The 18,835-nt window shown below is 49.2% G+C and overlaps 1 protein-coding gene across 3 annotated transcripts in view; it reads right to left on the bottom strand.

The window, feature by feature from the left end:
* ZC3H6 (zinc finger CCCH-type containing 6) overlaps positions 1–18,835 on the bottom strand; it is a 1,150,225-nt gene that overhangs the window by 299,921 nt on the left and 831,469 nt on the right. The gene's annotated exons all lie outside the window — the stretch shown is intronic.

Raw genomic sequence — 18,835 nt, 5'->3', positions numbered from 1 at the left:
TCCCGTCCCAAAAGTATGGAGGAAAGGGGACGGGACGTAGGAGTAATGTGCATTATTTATCCTTAGGCAGTGTTGGTGGCCTGATGGGCATTACATTGCACAATTTGCTGCTAACTTGCCACTCAGTACTTGCCACAATGGCGTGGAGTCACAAACAGCGGTGCCTGTGTGCCATTAGAGAAGAGATTTATGACCTCTTGGGCACCTTGATGATTTTTCTGTTGGCTTTTAGGTGTCTGGGGCGGCACTCCCTCTTTAAATCATTTATTTTTATCTTTTAAATCATCTCAGTTTTTGCTGACTTCTAATAAGCCAGACCACAAATGTATGATTAGATGTTAACTTGCTGGACCCATTTGTCTCGCAGATGAAAATTTACGGCACTAGTAACTAGTAGGTGCTGCATCAGGGCCTCACTGACCTGGGCAGACCAAGAGACTGGCATCTAGCCATTTGGTTCTGCAGAATAAGATAACTAATGTCCCCAATTTGTCATAAACTCCGTGTAGCTGCTGTCGTCATCTTGGCCAGTTGCTTGTGACTGTTTTATGGCAAACACTAGCTAAATGAAACTTGATAATCAAATAAAAAATGACACACGCACAATTGCATCTTTATTGATGTCTTGTTGACAATTTGATGGACACTGCACTATGCACCACTGACTGCTGCGTGACCCAGCTGCACAGAGTCTTGAAATGAAAAATGTTTTCAGAGTTTTTTAAAAAAATCAGATCTATTTATGTAGTCCATTCATACAATGAATCTTTACATTTTAGACACTCATTGCACCAGTGGTCGAAGTGTACGAAAAGTAGTAGTGGAACTATGTTCCCTGCTGGCCTGCACCCACTCCCCACAAACCCCATCATCACCTCCCCTCCCACACACAATAGACACCACCAAACACTTGCAGCTGCTGTCTAAGGGAACGTTCAGTGCAGTGCACTGAAAGGGCAAGTTTCAACTTCTTCCTACACTTTTATTTTAAAACGAAACCATTCCGGAACAGTTTCTTTTTAAAATAAAAGTACAGGAGCTGTAAAAGGTAATTAAAAAAAGTCGAGGAGCACCACTCCCGACCGCTCCAGCTCACTTCACCACTGCATTGCACCAATGTATTACTTCAGAGGTACATAGAAATGCTGAATTATTGCTATTTGTAAGTCTTGGGGTAAAACTAACCTATGGTGACATTTAAAATAGGAGTACAAAATTGCTAATCAAATACGTTTATTTGCTAATCAAAAATATTTTAATTCGCAAATTCTGCTAATCATTTTCTGAAAACTAATTTCTGCCATGAGGGGGGAGGATGGTGGGACGTATAAAGGGAAGGGGACGATGGACTAAGAGTATGCTAGTCACTACGGTGAGTAACTATTGATTACTCTTACGTCCCGTCCCCTTTCCTCCATACTGTATGGGCGATTACAACTGAATGTAGCCCAGGGTGGAGAGGAGACCCTCCTTAAGAAAACATGCTTCTTAGAACCGCCTGCCCGAAAGCCGTGTCTGACCAACCAGCAGCGTCCAAACGAAGGGGAAGGCCAGGTAGCCGCCCTGCTGATGACCTGCGATGGCAGTTGCCTTGGCTCTGACCGAATGGGCATGCAAGTTAGCTGGCACCGGTTTGTGCTGCCCCTCATAAGCCTACTTGATGGCCGCGACCATCCACCTTGCTATGGAGGCCTTAGAAGCCTGATAACCGGGCCTTGACCCACCTAAAGTGACAAACAGGGCGTCCGAACTGCGGAAGTCCTTGGTCCTATCCAGGTAGTACTTCAGAGCGCGTCTGATGTCCAGACAGTGCAGGACTCTCTGAGGCTCATCCTTGGGGTCGGCGAAGAACTTGGGCAAGACGATCTCCTCGTTGAGATGGAAGGAGGTCACCTTGGGTAGGAACGCAGTGTATGTTCGCAGGACGTCCTTGGGAAAGGTGGTGTAACGCTCTGATGCCACCAGAGCCTGAATCTTGCAGACTCTGTGAGCGGAGGTGATTCCCACGAGTAGAGCAGTGTTTATGGTGACCTGCCTGATGTCCGCGGACGCCCAAAACTACATTGAGGTCCCACGCAGGGTGTGGCTTCTTTATAGGCAGGTAGAGTCTGTGGAGGCCTGCCAGATGTTGCTTGACCACCGTGTTGGTAGAGGAGAAGAGGCCCTCCTCCGAATTCTGTTAGCCCCTATGGCTGCCAGATAGGTGCCGCAAGTGTCCACCTGTACGCCGGAGTGGGTGTGACGTCATCCAAGGTGCAACTAAAAGGGTTGATCCCTTTAGAGTCGGCCCAACGATAGAATCTAGACCATTTACTCCTAGATTGGCTCCTAGGAGCCTTGCTTATAGCGCCCTGGATGATCTCTAGCTTAGCTTGAGAGAGGTTGAAGTGTTTCAATGTGACCTGCTCAGGAACCACGCTGGGAGGGCTAGTTTGTGAGGAGCAGGGTGGTGTACCCTGCAACCCTGCTGTGCCAGGAGAGGAGCCAGGCCCAGCGGGAGGTGAATGGGTGGCCTGTCCGATAGGCTGAGTAGCTCGGAGAACCACAGTCTCGCCGGACACCATGGAGCTATCAAAGAAGATGCTGAGGTGACGAGATTCCTTTATCTTGCAGATCACCCTGTGGAACAGGGGTGTGGGGGCGGGAAGGCGTATGCCGTCATGTCGTTCCACCATATCTGGAATGCGTCGCCAGGGGAGCCGGAGCCCTGCCCCTGCCAGGAGGTGAACTACTGGCATTTCCTGTTGTCCCGGGAGGCAAATAGATCCACTTGGGGATGCCCCCACCTGAGGAAGATCTCCTTCAGTACCAGGTCGTTCAATTGCCACTCGTAATTGTCCGCCCCCAGTCTGCTGAGCCTGTCCGCCTCCAGGTTGGACTCCCTTGGGAGGTGGACGGCGGTGAGGTAGATGATGTTTCTCCAGTGCCCACTTCCACATGCTGACGGCTAGATTACACAGTGGAGGGGGATCTGGAACCCCCCTGCTTGTTGATATAGTACATGCTGGTGGAGTTCACCGTCTGGATAAGAACTGCCTTGCTGTTACGCTCACGTGGTATCCACGGGACCGCCACCCAGCTGCCGGAACCCTGGTGCCCTTCTCGGTCGCTGCCGGGTATTATCAGCAGGAAGTTCTTTCTGGAAAACAGGTGGGCAATGTTCAATGGGGAAATAACGACCCAACACCCGGTACGCCCGCAGCGCCTCCCCGGGGGCCTTTCCTTACCTTGTTTTGGGCTTTGCGAGCTCTCCGTCCTGCCTTCTTGGCAGGGGCGCGATGTCCTCTGTGGGCGATTGCAATCGAGTTACTTCACTGATGCTGCCCCTTTGAGTCTCTCAGGTAGGTCTTGGGTGCTGATTGCAGTCTGCGGTCGAATCTCAGGTAAGCTGCTGAAAATAACGATGTTCCTTTGTTTTGCAGGTGCGGACTTTGAGGTTCGAAGATGCTGCAGAACACGATGAGCGTCACGTTGCTGGAATGCAAACTAATGCGAAGCGTGTACTGGAGTTCGGGTGTGGTTTATATAGCCTGCAGGCATCCCAGGTATCACTGGGCCTGCCACACCCAAAATGCTAGACCGCACGGTTCAGTTTAGGAACTGAGCCATGTGGAGGCATCCATGTTGTTGCGCAATGCCCTTATGGGCCCGGATTACTGCTCTAGCATATGAGCCTGGCGCCAAAGGCGCCGGGACTGACTCCAAGAGAGTCTGGGGGCAAATGTCAAGGCCCTTGAGGGCCTAATGGGGGTAGAAGTAGCCCACCTGGCCTGGCTATCCAGGCTAAGGGCAGGGATTGTGACACTTGCCCTCTATGAGAGGGAGAAAGGCCCTGAGAGCCAGCTATACAGCCTTCAATTCCAGCCAATTGATGTGGGACTCCTGCTGAGTCCAGACACCATGGATGCTGTGGCTGTCCAGAGTGGCTCCCCAGCCCTCTAGGGAGGAGTCTGTAGTAAAGGTGACCTGAGGGGCCGGCTGCCGGAAGGGCTTGCCCTGCCGCAGGTTGAATTCCGCCGACCACCACCTGAGGTCCGGGTGGAGAAAGGGAGGAATGCCGACTGGCTCCACTTGGGAGCCCTTCTCCTGATTCCATGAGACTGCCAAGTGCAGCTGTAATCTCCTCATCTTGAGCCTTGTGTAGGGTACGGCCAACAGGACCGCCTCTATTATACCCAACAGCAGCTGGTACCACCAGGCCGAGGTGACTCCCCTTTAGAGGAAGTGAGAGGTGGCTTTCTTGATGGCCGCTATCTTGTCCTTGGAGGGAACACGAAGCTCGTGTCCCAGATGAGGCCCCGGAAGGTCAGGGTCTGCGTGGGCTGCAGCTGAGACTTTTTGAGATTGATAGTGAACTCCAGGTCGTGGCGTGTATTCATCAGTGCGGAGGAGGTATGGAGAACCGCTTCCGAAGATGTAACCCAGACGAGCCAGTCGTCCAGGTATGGGTAAACATGGTGGCCTTGAGGAGGGCTGCCACTGCATTCATCAACCTGGTAAACACCCTGGGGGCTGAGTTGAGGCCAAAGGGTAGTACCTTGTATTGGAAATGTCAGCCCATGATCCTGAACCGCAGTAAGGAACGGTGCGGCTGCCAAATTGGGAGGTGTAGTTACACGTTATTCAGATCCAGGGAGCACAACCAGTCTCCCCTGTCCTGTGTTTCTGCAATAAGTGCTGGTGTAACCATCTTGAATTTTTACAGAGGAAGGTAGAGGTTGAGGGTAGAAGAACAAGTTACTTACAACTTACAACTGTAACGTTCTTTCGACTGGATGTTCCTCCCACGTATTCCTCATCTTGTGATAATCGTTATCTCCAGCTTCGGAAAAAAAAATTCTCGGCAGAGAGCGCTGTGCTCGAGGTCGTGGCGTCGATTGTCCCTCGACGTACTCCGCACTCTGTCGACGTCACCGATGGTATAAGTAGCTCGAGCCACGCCCGTTGCTTCAGTTCTGTTTTTTCGATGAAATATATATAGGAGGAACACCCAGGCGTGTCCCATGACCGATACATTCTTTGTGAGAGGAAAGTGTAAGAACACGTAAACTGTACTGTGGGGTTGGATGGGAGGGTCGATGAGGAATACGTGGGAGGAACATCCAGTCGAAAGAACGTTACAGTTGGTAAGTAACTTGTTCTTCGAATGGATTGTGTCCTCCCACGTATTCCTCATCTTGTGATAGGCTCCCATAACAGTATCAATTTTTGGAGGTGGGTGTACCATTTCAGTTTTCGTGGACAGAATGCAGAACTGCCCTTGCAAATAAACCCTCGTTAGAGGAGGCAGTGTCCAGACAATAATGTTTAACAAATGTATGTATTGTTTTCCAGGTTGCAGTTGCGCAAATGTCTGCTGCCGGGACTCCCCTCTTTAGAGCCGCAGAAGTAGCCATTCCCCTTGTAGAATGGGCACGAAGCCCATCTGGTGGTTCTTTTCCCGCTAATCTATAGCATTCAACTATAGCTAATATGATCTAGCGGGAAATGGTCTGTTTCGTTACAGATAAGCCTAATTTTTGACCGGTGTAACCCACAACCAGTTGGTCATCTTGTCTCAATTTAGCCATCCTAGATATGTAAAAACTAAGAGCCCTCTTGGGATCTAATCTGTGTAATCTCTCCTCTTCTTTGCCCAGATGAGGAGGAGGATAAAAAGTAGGAGTACTATTTTTTGTGACAAATGGAAGTCCGAGACTACTTTTGGCAAAAATGAAGGTTTAACTTTAAGGACTACCTTATCTTTATAAAAAATAGTATATGGTGGTTTGCATGAGAGAGCCTGAAGTTCGCTAACCCTGCGGGCTGATGATAGGGCCACAAGTAGGACAGTTTTTAGAGTCAAAAGCCTCAATGGACATGAGTGCAGAGGCTCAAAAGGTATGCAAGTCAAGAATTTTAACACTAAATTCAAGTCCCAGGCTGGTACATGAAAAGGGACTGGAGGGTACACATTAGTGAGCCCCTTTAGGAATTGAACTATTAACGGTATTTTGAAGTATGAAACCTCTTCCGAGGAGCGCTTAAAAATGGATAGCGCAGCAAGGTGTCCTTTTATTGTTCCTATCTGGAGCCCCAGATTAGCTAGATGTAGCAGAAAAGAAAGCACCATTGGGGTGCCACACTGAAAAGGGTCCACATCCTTGTCTTTGCACCAGTTACTAAACCTATTCCAGCAACATCGGTACAAAGACTTTGTTGCTGGTCTTCTGGCCGAAAGCAAGATTTCCATTAAGTCATCCGGAAGATCCCAATCCTTGTATCTCAACCTCTCAGAAACCATGCGTGAAGGTTGAGTGTTTTGACCTCTGGATGGAGAACCCGACCTTCCTCTTGCGAGAGAAGATCCTCTTTTGCGGAAGACGTATTGGAGGGCAGAGGGACCTGTCTAGAAGGTCCGGGTACCACGTCCTCCTGGCCCAATCCGGGGCAATTACGATCATGGTTTTCCTGAACTTTCTCAACCTGCTGATTACTTGAGGAATCACAGGGACTGGGGGAAACGCGTACAGCAGTGGAAACTTCCACTCCACTACGAATGCGTCTCCCAGAGCTCCTCTTTGAGGAAATTTCCTTGAGCAGTACTGATCGCACTTCCGGTTGATCGCGGTGGCGAACAGATCCACTTGAGGGGTTCCCCAAAGGGCGAAGATCTCCAGAAGGACTTCCTGAGCTAGCTCCCACTCGTGGGAGACTGTGCTCTGCCTGCTCAGAGCGTCTGCCGCCGTGTTCTTCTCTCCGGCTAGGTGAATTGCCGACTGAGAGATTCCTTCTCTTATTGCCCAGGACCAGAGCTGCATTGCTTCTCTGCACAGTGGCAGTGACCCTACTCCTCCTCTCTTGTTGAGATAGTACATGGCCACTGTGTTGTCCGTCATTATCAGAACATTCTTTCCCTGTACGGAGGGCAGAAAGGCCTTCAGAGCTAGTCTGATTGCCCTCAGCTCTAATAGGTTGATGTGTAGTTTGGACTCTGATGGAGACCAACGACCGCTGATTGTCAGATCGTTGGTGTGTGCTCCCCACCCCATGAGTGAGGCGTCCGTCACTACCGTTATCTCCGGCCATGGTTGCCAAAAAGACTCACCCTTGAGAATGTTGTCGTTGCAAGCCCACCATAGAAGATCCTGAGCAACTGCGCTCGGGACTTGCAGAAGATCCGACATATTCCCTGAGAACTGGGACCACTGAGTTCTGAGTGCCCATTAAAGGGATCTCATTCTCAATCTGGCCTCTGGTACAAGAAAAATGCAGGATGCCATGAGGCCGAGCAACCTGAGAAAATCGAAGGCCGGTAGACGTTGGGCATTCTGGAATTTTGTTACCATCTGCTGGATGTGGAGAGCTCTCACTTCGGGAGGCGAGGCTTTTCCCGATGAAGTGTCCAAGACCGCTCCGATAAACTGGAGTTTCTGTGATGGTATCATGTGGGACTGCTTGAAATTGAGGGAGAAGCCCAGTTTGTGGAGGAAGTGGCAGGTGATCGAAAGATGTTCCTGAGCTTGTTCTGGAGAACTTGCTCTGATCAACCAGTCGTCCAGGTAGGGATATATGTGAATACCTCCCTTCCTGAGACTTGCTGCCACAACCACCAAAAGTTTGGTGAAAACCCTTGGGGCGGAGGTCAACCCGAATGGCAGAACTCAAAACTGATAATGAGAATTGCCAATCACGACCCTCAGGTACTTTCTGTGCTTTGGATGGATTGGCACATGAAAGTAAGCATCCTGAAGGTCCAATGATACCAACCAATCTTGGAGTTGGAGAGCCTGAAGGATCTGAGAAAGAGTCACCATCTTGAACTTGTCCTTCCTGAGGAACTTGTTCAAGTTTCTCAAGTCCAAGATGGGTCTCAGTCCTCCGTCCTTTTTTGGGATGAGAAAATATGGGGAGTACCAACCCCTGTTCCTCTCCGCTACAGGTACCAGTTCTATGGCACCTTTCTCTAGCAGGGTTAAAATTTACTGCAACAGGAGCGGATCCGGAATTTTGACGGAGTTGGATCCCGGTGGATGATTCTGAGGCCTTTTTAGAAAGGGGAGACAGTAACCATGGGCTACTGTTTCTAGTGCCCAAGCATCTGAGGTAATGCCCCGCCATTCCTTCAGATGTTGAGAGATCCTGCCTCCCAATGGTGTTTTGTGTAACAAGGTCTCAGAGGGATTTGGAGGCGGCTGCAGGAGTGGCTGAGGGTACAGATGCCGCTCCTGAGGCTGATTATGCACCTCTTCCCCGTGTTCCACGAGGGAAGTTCCTTTTGCCCCTTTGAGAGGCCTGTCCTCTTCCTCTACCAAAAGAGGAGTAGTATCGAAAAGAACGACCCCTCCAGGAAGATGAGCCGGAATAGGGTTTTAGAGGCTGGCGCAAAGAGGCGCTAGGTGATTTAGCTGCCGCTTTCGAGGTCTGAAGTTTTTCAAGGCTTTCATCAGCCTTTCTGCCAAAGAGCCTCAAGCCATCAAAGGGCATGTTGAGGAGTCTAGTTTGCACATCCGGTGCAAACCCCGACTTCCTCATCCACGCAAATCTGCGTAGCACAAAGCTTGCAGCCATGGATCTGCTGATACTATCAGCAGTATCCAGTCCAGACTGGAGGCATTCCCCCATTGCCTCCTTCCCGTCTTTGACTATATTCAGGAAGCCTTCCCTTTCCTCGCCTTCCGGAATATGATCCGCCGCCGCCGAAATACAGTCCCACAGGGTATGGGTAAACCTGGCTAGGGTACAGGTGACATTTGCCGACTTAAGTGCCATACTGCCTGACGTGAAAACTTTACGTGCCCAGGCGTCAATTTTTTTATCATCTCTATCTGGAGGGATAGTAGGATAAGCAGTTTGTTTCGAAGTGGATGCTGCTTGAATGACTAAACTCTTAGGAGTAGGGTGTTTATTCAAATATTCTGGATCTGATCCAGCTGGTCTGTATTTTCTTGGAAAAGTGCTGTCTGCAGCAGCAATGGTTTCTGGTTTCTCCCAGTTTTTCTCCACAGTCCTTTGAAGGGCCCTGTGAAAAGGGAGAACTGGATCCTTCTGAGGTCCCTTGACGATAATATCCGTCATGTCATCTTCTTCAAAAATGGGTGAAGTATTACCCCAACCCATGTATTTAACTACCATGGTCATAAGACCCTTGTACCCAGCATATGCATGCTCTGCAGGATCAGGTTTGGCGAACTCTAATTCTGGGGATGTGTCAACTCCACTGGCAAAATGTAGAGTATCGCTCAGGTCTCTCATTCTGGATTCCTGGTCAATAAGTTCTTCAGGAACTTGTCTTGTCCCATAAGCAACCCCCAAAGGAGTAACTTCGTCTTCTTCTGAAGCAGACTCTTCATAAATTGCAGACATAGACTTGAAAAAGTCTGATCTGGGCAAAGGAGTGAATCTCCTTTCCTCCTCTTCCATCTGCTTCGAAGGAAATGGCAAATCCCTCAAAGTTTTTGAGGGTGTCTTCGAAGATGACTTCGATAATGGTGTCGATGACGTATGTGGTTTTGGTGTCGAAATTATCGACGTCGAGGGCGTCGACGAAGTCGTCGAAGTCTTCAACGATTTGTGTTTCTTGGCCGGCACCAAAGAGGTGCTCGACTCTCGAGGTTTCTTCGACGGTGTTAAGTCGACTCGAGGTTTTTTGTATTCCTCAACGCTACTGGTCTTAGCCATAGTAGCCTTGGACTTCCCTTTGTCGTCCAACGGAGCGAACTTAGGGGTCTGGCTTTTTCGAGGTTCTTTCGAGGGGGTCGAGGCCGCATTCTCGAAAACCTCCATCTTTTTGCGGAATTCTTCCCACTTACTGGGAGAATCCGATTTAGTCGGACAACGAATTTCTTCGGTCGACTCTGTTGAAGAAGATGACTAGGGAGATCTATGTCTCCTCTTCATTTTTTTCGATGACGACGAAGAATGTCTCGATCTACTTCTAGATCGAGATCTCTTAGAGTGTCTATGGCGATCCGATCCCTTAGAATCGGTCGCTTTCTTATGTTTTTTCGACGAAACCTTTTTTGAGGCCTCCCTCCCCACCGACAGTTTACCTCTCCTCTCAAAAAGAGCTTTTTCGGTCATCGATTGGCAGGAGCCGCAGTCGTCGGTTCGGTGACTGGAACCGAGACACCAGAGACAAATCCGGTGGGCATCGGTAATCGACATCTTAGATCCACAATCTGCACAATTCTTGAACCCAGTCCTGGGTGTCGAAGATGACATTTTCTTCACAGAAAATAGAAGCACGCCGTTCTCGATAGCAAAGCGATCGGAAAAACAGAACTGAAGCAACGGGCGCGGCTCGAGCTACTTATACCATCGGTGATGTCGACAGAGTACGGAGTACGTCGAGGGACAATCGAAGCCACGACCTCGAGCACAGCGCCCTCTGCCGAGAATTTTTTTTTCTGAAGTAGCAAAGCTGGAGATAACGATTATCACAAGATGAGGAATATGTGGGAGGACACAATCCATTCGAAAGGTCCAATACAACTCTCAGGCCAGCCTGGTTCTTTTTCTGCATGGCGAAAAACCTGGAATAAAGCCCAAGCCTCGCTGGGAGGTTGAGACATCTTCCACAGCCTGGCTCTCGACGAGTGATCGGATCTCCGCCAACAGTGTTGCTGTACCAATCTGTTGGTGAGGATTGGAGTAGTTGAAGGTACTGGTTGGCCGTACCAAGTGGAGACTGTAAGAGGATCCAGAGCTCTGAAAAATTCTGGTGCCAAAATTGCACATGAGAGGCAAGCCTGCCCCCCACCGGAGACACGTGGACCCGAAGGGGTGTGTCATGCCCTCTTTCCTTCTGAGGCGGTTGCGAAGGAGGGGGATTGGAAAAAGCCCTAGCCCCCGCCCTCCCTTTTGTTGTTTCCTCCGGTGCTGACTTGGAGAACTGTCAGGTTGCCTGGCCCTTCGTTCTTGAAAGCTCCTGAAACCGCCAAAGGCCCGCCCCTTGTCAGAGCGTTGCTGTGACTGGGTGTAGGTCTTGGGCTTGGCCTTCGTAAGAATGGATAAAGACTTAGCCGTTGCAAGCTGTTCTTCTTTTGATCTAATTCTTCATCCTTGGTGGAGTGAAAGAGGTCACTAACGTCCAATGGAAGGCCCAATTTGCATTCCTGGACGTCAGGGTTAAACTTAGTGGCACGGAGCCAGGCAGTCCTTCTCATGTCCGTGGCAATGCAGATGATCCAGTGTTAGGGAGAATTCTCATTCAATGGCTAATTTCCCTTACCTAGTGAGTCCACCAGCAGCTCTGCTGGATCTCTGGAGTTTATTTTTCCACTTGGTAAGAGTGTACCCTTTTTTCCACTCTTACCTGTATTTTTGCCATGTGTATTTCAGCTGTTTTGGGATTGTGGACTCTGGAGTACACCACTTCAGTAGCCCCCTTCTTTTGTGCGTTACACAGCACCTTCGGGGCAGTGACACAGGGTTGTCTTTTAGACTTCCCACCGACTCCATTTCTGAGGCTGACTACTGTCCCTCAGAAAAGGGTAAAGGTGCCATTAACTTTACTTAGTCATTTAACCACAGATCCAGTACACCCCATCTTACATGGAGTACTGGAAATGGTTCATCCCTAGCCCTTTTTATCTGTACATCCTACAGCATTGTTTCGCTCTTTTTAACATTTAGACTTGGCTGGTGGCAGTGGTATCTACCCTAAACTTTTCTACTGCGGTTATCTTATATAAACGTGGTAGTATTGTAGGCTATATTAGCCTCTAACTTTAAACCTGCTTGACCAAATCTTTTTTCTTTTGGCTCCGGTTGGGTTTATTCGCCATTTCTTTTTGTTAAAGTCCTTCTTGTGTTTTACTTTGCGCGGCAAACCAGGTTTGCCTTCTTTGTTCACCGTCTTTTGGCGGGCTTTTGCCAAGAAGACCTCCTCTAGCCACCTGGGTCTCTAGGTGGGCTGAATGTGAGGGAGGGGTGTAGCCACCCCCTGCACAGGGTATCCTAGGAAACCCAAGTCGCACTTTGTCATGATTGGCTGAGGTGGTTGTCCGGGCCGGACAACCCCCCTGCTGCGTGATTGACAGCCAGGCTGTGTGAATGGGGGATTTTCGCATTAAAGACAGGACTCTTGGGTTGGAAGTCAGAGTCGCCACTGGAACTACAAGGAACCAAAGAGAAGCGGAGAAGAAGATGGCTGCTGTAACTATCCCGTCCCGGTGAAGCCCTGCTGCAGTCCTGAGCTATCTACATTTCGACAACCAGTGAAGATCCAGTCCGGAGTCTTCTTCCCTTGAGCTTGGTGGGGATAACCAGCTCATCTTCCACAGCCAGAGGAACCTCTTCTTGGTCGAAATCGCTGCACAATGCTGTAGTGGTCCGGATAGCCATCTGAAGAGCCTCTCCTGTTTTTGAGGAGCGCACCTTTTATTCACCGTCGCTGCTGCTGGCTTCATCCCTGCGTAGTGCAGACCCCTCCAGACGTCGCCGTCCTTGCCGAAGCTCCAGGAACCGTGGGTCTGCAGGAAACTACCAGGAACAACTGCCGTGGCACCAGCTTCTTCCTTGAATAAGGTACTGTGTTCTGCTTCGAGGAGCTAGGGTGAATCCCTTTTCTCCTCCTCCAAGGCTTGCCCTTATCTTCCCTCCTTCTTATAACTTTTGCTTCCTCTGTTGACAATATCTAAGTACTCCTGGTAACGTTGAATCTTGAACTGTCCGACTGTGTGATCCTCGACAACAGGAACCCGGTTCCACTTGACACTGGCTCCGGCCTATTGACTCTTGAATTCCTGTCAACTAGTGTTCTCCGATTCTGCCTGCCCTGACAAAAGTATTGCTTATGATTTTTGCCCCCAACTCTCTCTGATTAACTCAGGTGCTAAGAGTGTTTTTGCCCCAATAACATGTCTTGCTGCGGATACGCATATCTTTAGTAAGACTGAACTGACATTACTGTCAAAAAGTGATCGCCTTTGTATTTCCGGTAACGTCTTTTGTTTCACAACATCGGTCCGTTAAAACATAGGGTACTTACCTTGAGTTATACTGTTCCAAGTGAATTGGTTGGTTGTAGTGTATTTTACGTGTGGTTTTGAATTAATAGAAGTGTTGTTTTTATAATAAATTAACAAATGGTTTAAAAATAAATGTACTTACATTTTTTTCCCTGAAACCTTGAGTCAGTGTTTGCTTGAGTCACAGTAATTGTGGTCAGTTTGTGTAATCTCTGCTACTGCTCATATACTCTTGAGATAAGCCTGGCTGCTCTGCTACAGCTACCACTTTAACATAGTAGTACAGGCTTGTACCAAAGGTGAACTTGTATTACCACTTGTAGTCTTAATTGTGTGTAGTGGTCCCTAAGGGCACTGCACAGGATTCTGCCTAACAACAGCTTATTCCCATATGCCTCCAAGATCTTCTCCTCCTTGCCTAGAAGTGCCGAGGATGACTGAGGCTTAGGAGTGACGCTGCAGCGATCACCTAGGAATGCGGCTGGGGGTGCGTCGATAACAAGAGTGTATCCCCTTCCATCTGTCTATACTTGCCATTGAGGCGCAGATTGACAGGTTGGGCTGAGTGTGGCTTGAACCACCCTTTCTTGGCCAGAGCGACAACGTCCTTCTGCATCGGGATACCCATTTTGGTAGGGGGTCTTCTGCCAAGACCCCCTCCTCGGGCTGCTCTACCTCGGGTTGAGGAAGGCCCAGATATTCTGCCAAATCTGCTAGCCTGTCGTGGTAGGCATTTGCTGACGACAGCATGTTAGGGTTCTCCTCCTCGTCTATATCCACCCAAGTGTCCGGCTGGTCCGGAGCAGGAGGAGGGGTGCTGGGCACCGTGGGCTGCGGTGTGGAGACCAGAGTCGGAGGCTGCTGCAGGACCACCTGAGCTGTGGAAGGCAGGGGAGCCGGAATCGAAGGAACCAGCAGGGGCAGTAGGGGTTGCACTGGGGCCTGTGGTGCCAGAGCCATGGGAGGAATGACTATGAGCGCCTGTGGAATGACCAGGGAGAGCAAGTCCTTGACTGCATACTGTAGGATGGCCCCCATCTGGGGTTCGCATCAGCGCCAGGAACCTTTCGAACAACCAGTCTTCGTAGGCAGAAGAGGTGGCTGGGTGCTGCTGGGGCCTGAGCGCACTGTCTAGGTAGTAGGGGAAACCTGCCCTCCGCTGCTGATGGATAAACTGTAGGCCACGTACCTGGTTGACACCAGTCCCACCTTGAAACCGTTCACCCGCCTGCTCTGTTCCTAGGAGTGGCATTGGACGAGCTGCCATGTTGTCTGGCACATCAGCCATTTTGTCGAGCTGCATGCCAACATCGTGGTGCATGGCTCCCTGGGCCCAGCCTCATCCAAGACTCTTGGTAGAGGAGCCACCTCAGGTCTAGGCCTGGAAGGCGTCTTGCCTTCGGCATTGTCGCGGTAGTGCTGCGTGTAGGCGCCCCCTCGGACATTGATCCGGTACTAGGGCGTTACCCCTCGGGTGTACTCCCGGTTAAAGAACCCTGCGGTCCCTCAGCACTGATTCCAGAAGGATCTGATGGCCCCTCTGCAGTGAGGCCGGTAGATGGACTAGCATTGGTGCGGGGGCTGGTACCAAAACCCAAGAGGTTCCTCCTGCTTGGGCGTTTCCTCTGGAAGGAGTCCCCCTTAGGGGGTGCAATGGAAAATAGCGGCCCTCCTTTGGGCCTCGATCTCTGCTTGACTCATTTTCTCAAGTCCTCTGGAGGCTATCTTTCGAAGAGCTCCCTCCACCTAGCTAGCCTTTTCTTCAGTGCTCGTGGAGTCAGTGCGTCGCAAGCGGTACAACCTTGCCAGCTGTGGTCAGGGCCAAGGCAGCGGAGCCAAAGAGCGTGGGGGGTCAGATGGGGAGAAGAGCCCCTCGCAGGCTAGACACCTGCTGAAGCCCGCTGAAGTCGACATGCGCCGGGGAGGAGCGTGACACCGGAGGACCGAGTACCTGAATGACAAAGAGAAGACAAAAAGATAGAAAAAAGAATTTGCGGAAGAGTGCATTGTATTACATGGCCAAAGCCAAACCCAGGAGCGGTGGTGAAATCGGCCCATTCCTGTCGACGCTTAAAAGGCGAATGAGGAGTGGCGCCGGTGGGCGGAGTCAGGGCAGCACATGCTCCCAGGGCTGTGCCTCTAAATTTAAAGGGAAAGAAGTTTTTTCTGGTGAAAAAGGTTCAGTCTCCCATCCCTTGGAAGGGACACCCATGCAGTATGGAGGAAAGGGGACAGGACGTAAGAGTATGGAACATTACTACCAAATGTACAAAAGGAAGATGGTGATGATGAAAGTCATTAGGAAAGGAGTTTTACAGAAGGAGCTGTCAGGTAATTGGCGCATTGGAGACACTGATGTCAACAAATTACTTGTCGAAAATTTTCAGAAAGGACTGAACAGGGTAAGGAAGCTTCCTCTGAAAGATTGGACAATTCTTTGTTCTCAAAAGGTTTCAATCACAGGGCCATAACCTTAAAAGTTCGAGGCCTATGGGTATGCCAGGTTGTTGCAGGACTGTTCTGGTAGAATGAACATGCAGATCTGTAGATGGTCTTAAAAAAGCAATATAGCTGTTTTTGCTACTACCCGTGAATAATTATGTGAGCTTGTTCAACAAATGAACTAAATAGATACACCATCTCGAACCACAAAACAAACACAAGTAGGACACCACTTCACATAGGATGAGCACCCAGTGCATTATCGGTCACTGATGGTATTGAAAGGTGTATGCTTGAATATCACACACAGTACAGGGTGTGAGCTCATTTACTTGAAGATCCATAACCTAAAAGAGAGAGGATTTATGACACTACAGCCAACTTTAGGCCCAGGAATAGAAAGACAATCATATGACAACCCCTCAAGTACACCTCTCGCCAACAACTCTACTGATCAGAACCCTTAATGGGTGAGGACGGTTGACAACAATAATCCTGGATGTCTAGGCTCAAATGGTTGGCACCTTGAGATAATAAGCAGACATTGCCCCATTCAAAAGGGGGTGACATGCTTTGTATTTGTCACATTGTATGCAAGCCAGGAAGCCGTTGTTAAGATAAAGACATTGTGAGATAACATTGCATCATTTTAACCTTGAGAACATATTTTTAGTGGTCCCATTGTTTTCAGGCTGTATACCCATGGCACTGTACACCAATCGCCCATTTCAATATATTTCTAAGAGAACATGGATCATTTTTCAAACTTGCTAGGGCCCGCTTTAAGAGGGCCTTGTGCCCAATTTGAGAAAATATTACAGTCAACAGCTATGCGTGGATATACCAAAGTTACTCACCGTAGTGACTACCTTTGTCTACTACTAGTAGTAGACTACTAGTCCATAGTCCCCTTTCCTCCATACTTTTGGGACATTCCGTCCTGTGGGACGGGAACGGAGCACTTTTTGTAAAAAAGCATCAAATCGAAAATGTGTCCTTCTCTTTTTACGCGGGGTACCGCACGAGGCCGTAACCCCGCCCTCCCAAACTCCGCCCCGCGCATCGCCCTTCAGGATAAGGGTGGATGGAACTCCTTTACTGAAAGACATTTTTGAGAGCAGCTTGCCTGAACTGAGCATCAGCTCTAGAGCTCAGGTCTAAGCAGTAATGTTTCACAAAAGCTGATGGGGAAGACCACGTAGCTGCTTTTGCAATGGTTTCCCAGGGAACATATTTTTAGAAGGCAATGGCAGCTGCCTTGCCCCGCACCAGATGGGCATGAATTCCCTTCGGAGGTTGAAGGCCCTGAATGGTATACACCTCAGAGATACAGGAAGCAATCCATCGGGAGACAGATGCTTTCGAGGCCGGCTTTCCTTTTGGGTCACCGAAGGTCACCAAGAGCTGGGAAGAGCTCCGAAGATTAGATGTTCTGTCCAAATAAAACTTAAGAGCTGACCTTACATCCAAATTTTGCAGAACCCTCTCGGCATCTGAGGCCGGTTCTGGGAAGAAAACTGGTAAGTAAATAGACTGGTTCAGATGAAAATCGGATACCACCTTTGGAAGGAAAGTATGATTGGTCCGTAGGACAACCTTATCCCTGTCCACCGTCAAGTACACTCTGCAGTCAATCGTGTTCCAACGGAAACCCAGTAATATCAGGTCCTGCGAGAACGTCATGGAGGATTTCCGCCAGTTCACTGACAGCCCAAGACTGAACAGGAGCTGAAGGAGAGACTGAAGATTGCTCGAGGCTTTCACCGGACAAGGACTGCACAGAAGCCAGTCGCCCAAATATGGATACACATGAATACCATGTAGCCTTAAAAAAAACGCCATGATTGACATCTTCGGGAACACAATCAGTGTCTAGTTGAGACCAAAAGGGAACACTGGAAACTGGTAGTGCTCCTCTCCCAGGGAGAATCGCAGATTTTTCCGATGCATGCTCCAAATCAGGATACGCATATGAGCATCCTGAAGGTCCACAACGCTGAGCCAGTCGCCCTTCTGAAGAGAGGACTTTATTTGGCAGTGCGTAATCATCTTGAAATTCTCTTGGGGAAGAACAAGTTACTTCTTACCTTGTAACGTTCTTTCGACGGGATGTTCCTCCGACGTATTCCTTATCTTTGATAATACGTTTCCAGCTTGCTGGCCTCAGAAATGTTCTCTGTAGAGGGCGCTGCGCATCGACGTCCGCCGAGTCGATGTCCCTCGACGGCCACCGTATCGGTGCCGACGTCACCATGCCCATAAATAGCCTCGCGCGGCGTCCGTTGCTCAGTTCCGTTTTGTAGCATAATATAAGTCATGCCTGAATTGGTTATTGACCTTGAATGAGCGTAAGTTGCAACCAAAAGGGAAGTATACTGCGGGGATGGATGGGAGGGGCGATAAGGAATACGTCGAAGGAACATCCGGTTGAAAGAATTTTTCAAGGTAAGAAGTAACTTGTTCTTCGAAGGGATTGCTTCCTCCGACGTATTCCTTATCTTTGATAGACTCCCATAGCAGTGGCATGCAATTGGACGTGGGAGTAAGAATGTTATGTATCCCTTTAGGAATGGACCGAATGTAATATGGCCTTGCCAAATCTGGTCTCTTGACTAGTGGAGGAATCCAGGTTGTAAAATTTTGTGAATGTATGTGTGGATGACTATGTGGCAGCCGCACATATGTCTCTGACCGGTACCCCTCTTTGGAGAGCCGAAGAGGCTGCGATACCCCTGGTTGAATGAGCGCTAAGATTTTGGGGTGGCTCTTTCCCTGCCAGTTTCTAACATTCCAGAATGGCCAAAATAATCCACCTGGAAATGATTTGTTTTGTTATGGGTAGTCCCAACTTGTGACCTGAGTATCCTACAAACAGTTGGTCTGCTTGCCTGATCCTAGCCATTCTGCTGATGTAAAAGCTGAGAGCTCGCCTTGGGTCCAGCCTATGTAGCCTTTCTTCCTCTTTCCCCGAATGGGGAGGAGGGTAGAACGAAGGTAAGGTAATTTTCTGAGTAATATGAAATTCAGAAACCACCTTTGGGAGTAAATTAGGCTTCACCTGTAGGACAACTTTGTCCTTGTGGAAAATTGTATGTGGGGGTTTACAGGAGAGAGCTTGTAGCTCGCTCACCCTCCTAGCAGATGTTAGTGCTACCAATAGGACAGTTTTAAGCATGAGAAATCTCAGCGAACAAGAGTGAAGTGGTTCAAATGGAGTGCCCATTAGGAAGTTTAAGACTAAATTTAAGTCCCATAAGGGAACTTGGAATGGTTTTGGAGGATAAACATTAGTTAATCCCTTGAGAAATTGTATCACTAGAGGTATTTTGAAATAGGATGGTTCCTGTGCAGTGCGCTTGAAGATTGAAAGCGCTACGAGATAGCCTTTTACAGTACCAACTTGAAGGCCTGAGTTTGCCAAGTACAGTAGAAAGGATAAC

Source organism: Ambystoma mexicanum, chromosome 4q (assembly GCF_040938575.1).
Source record: "Ambystoma mexicanum isolate Mex_15411 chromosome 4q, UKY_AmexF1_1, whole genome shotgun sequence".
NCBI classification, from domain to species: Eukaryota; Metazoa; Chordata; class Amphibia; order Caudata; family Ambystomatidae; genus Ambystoma; species Ambystoma mexicanum.
The sequence above is the reverse complement of the archived record's forward strand: the minus strand, read 5'-3'. Positions and strand labels throughout refer to the sequence as shown.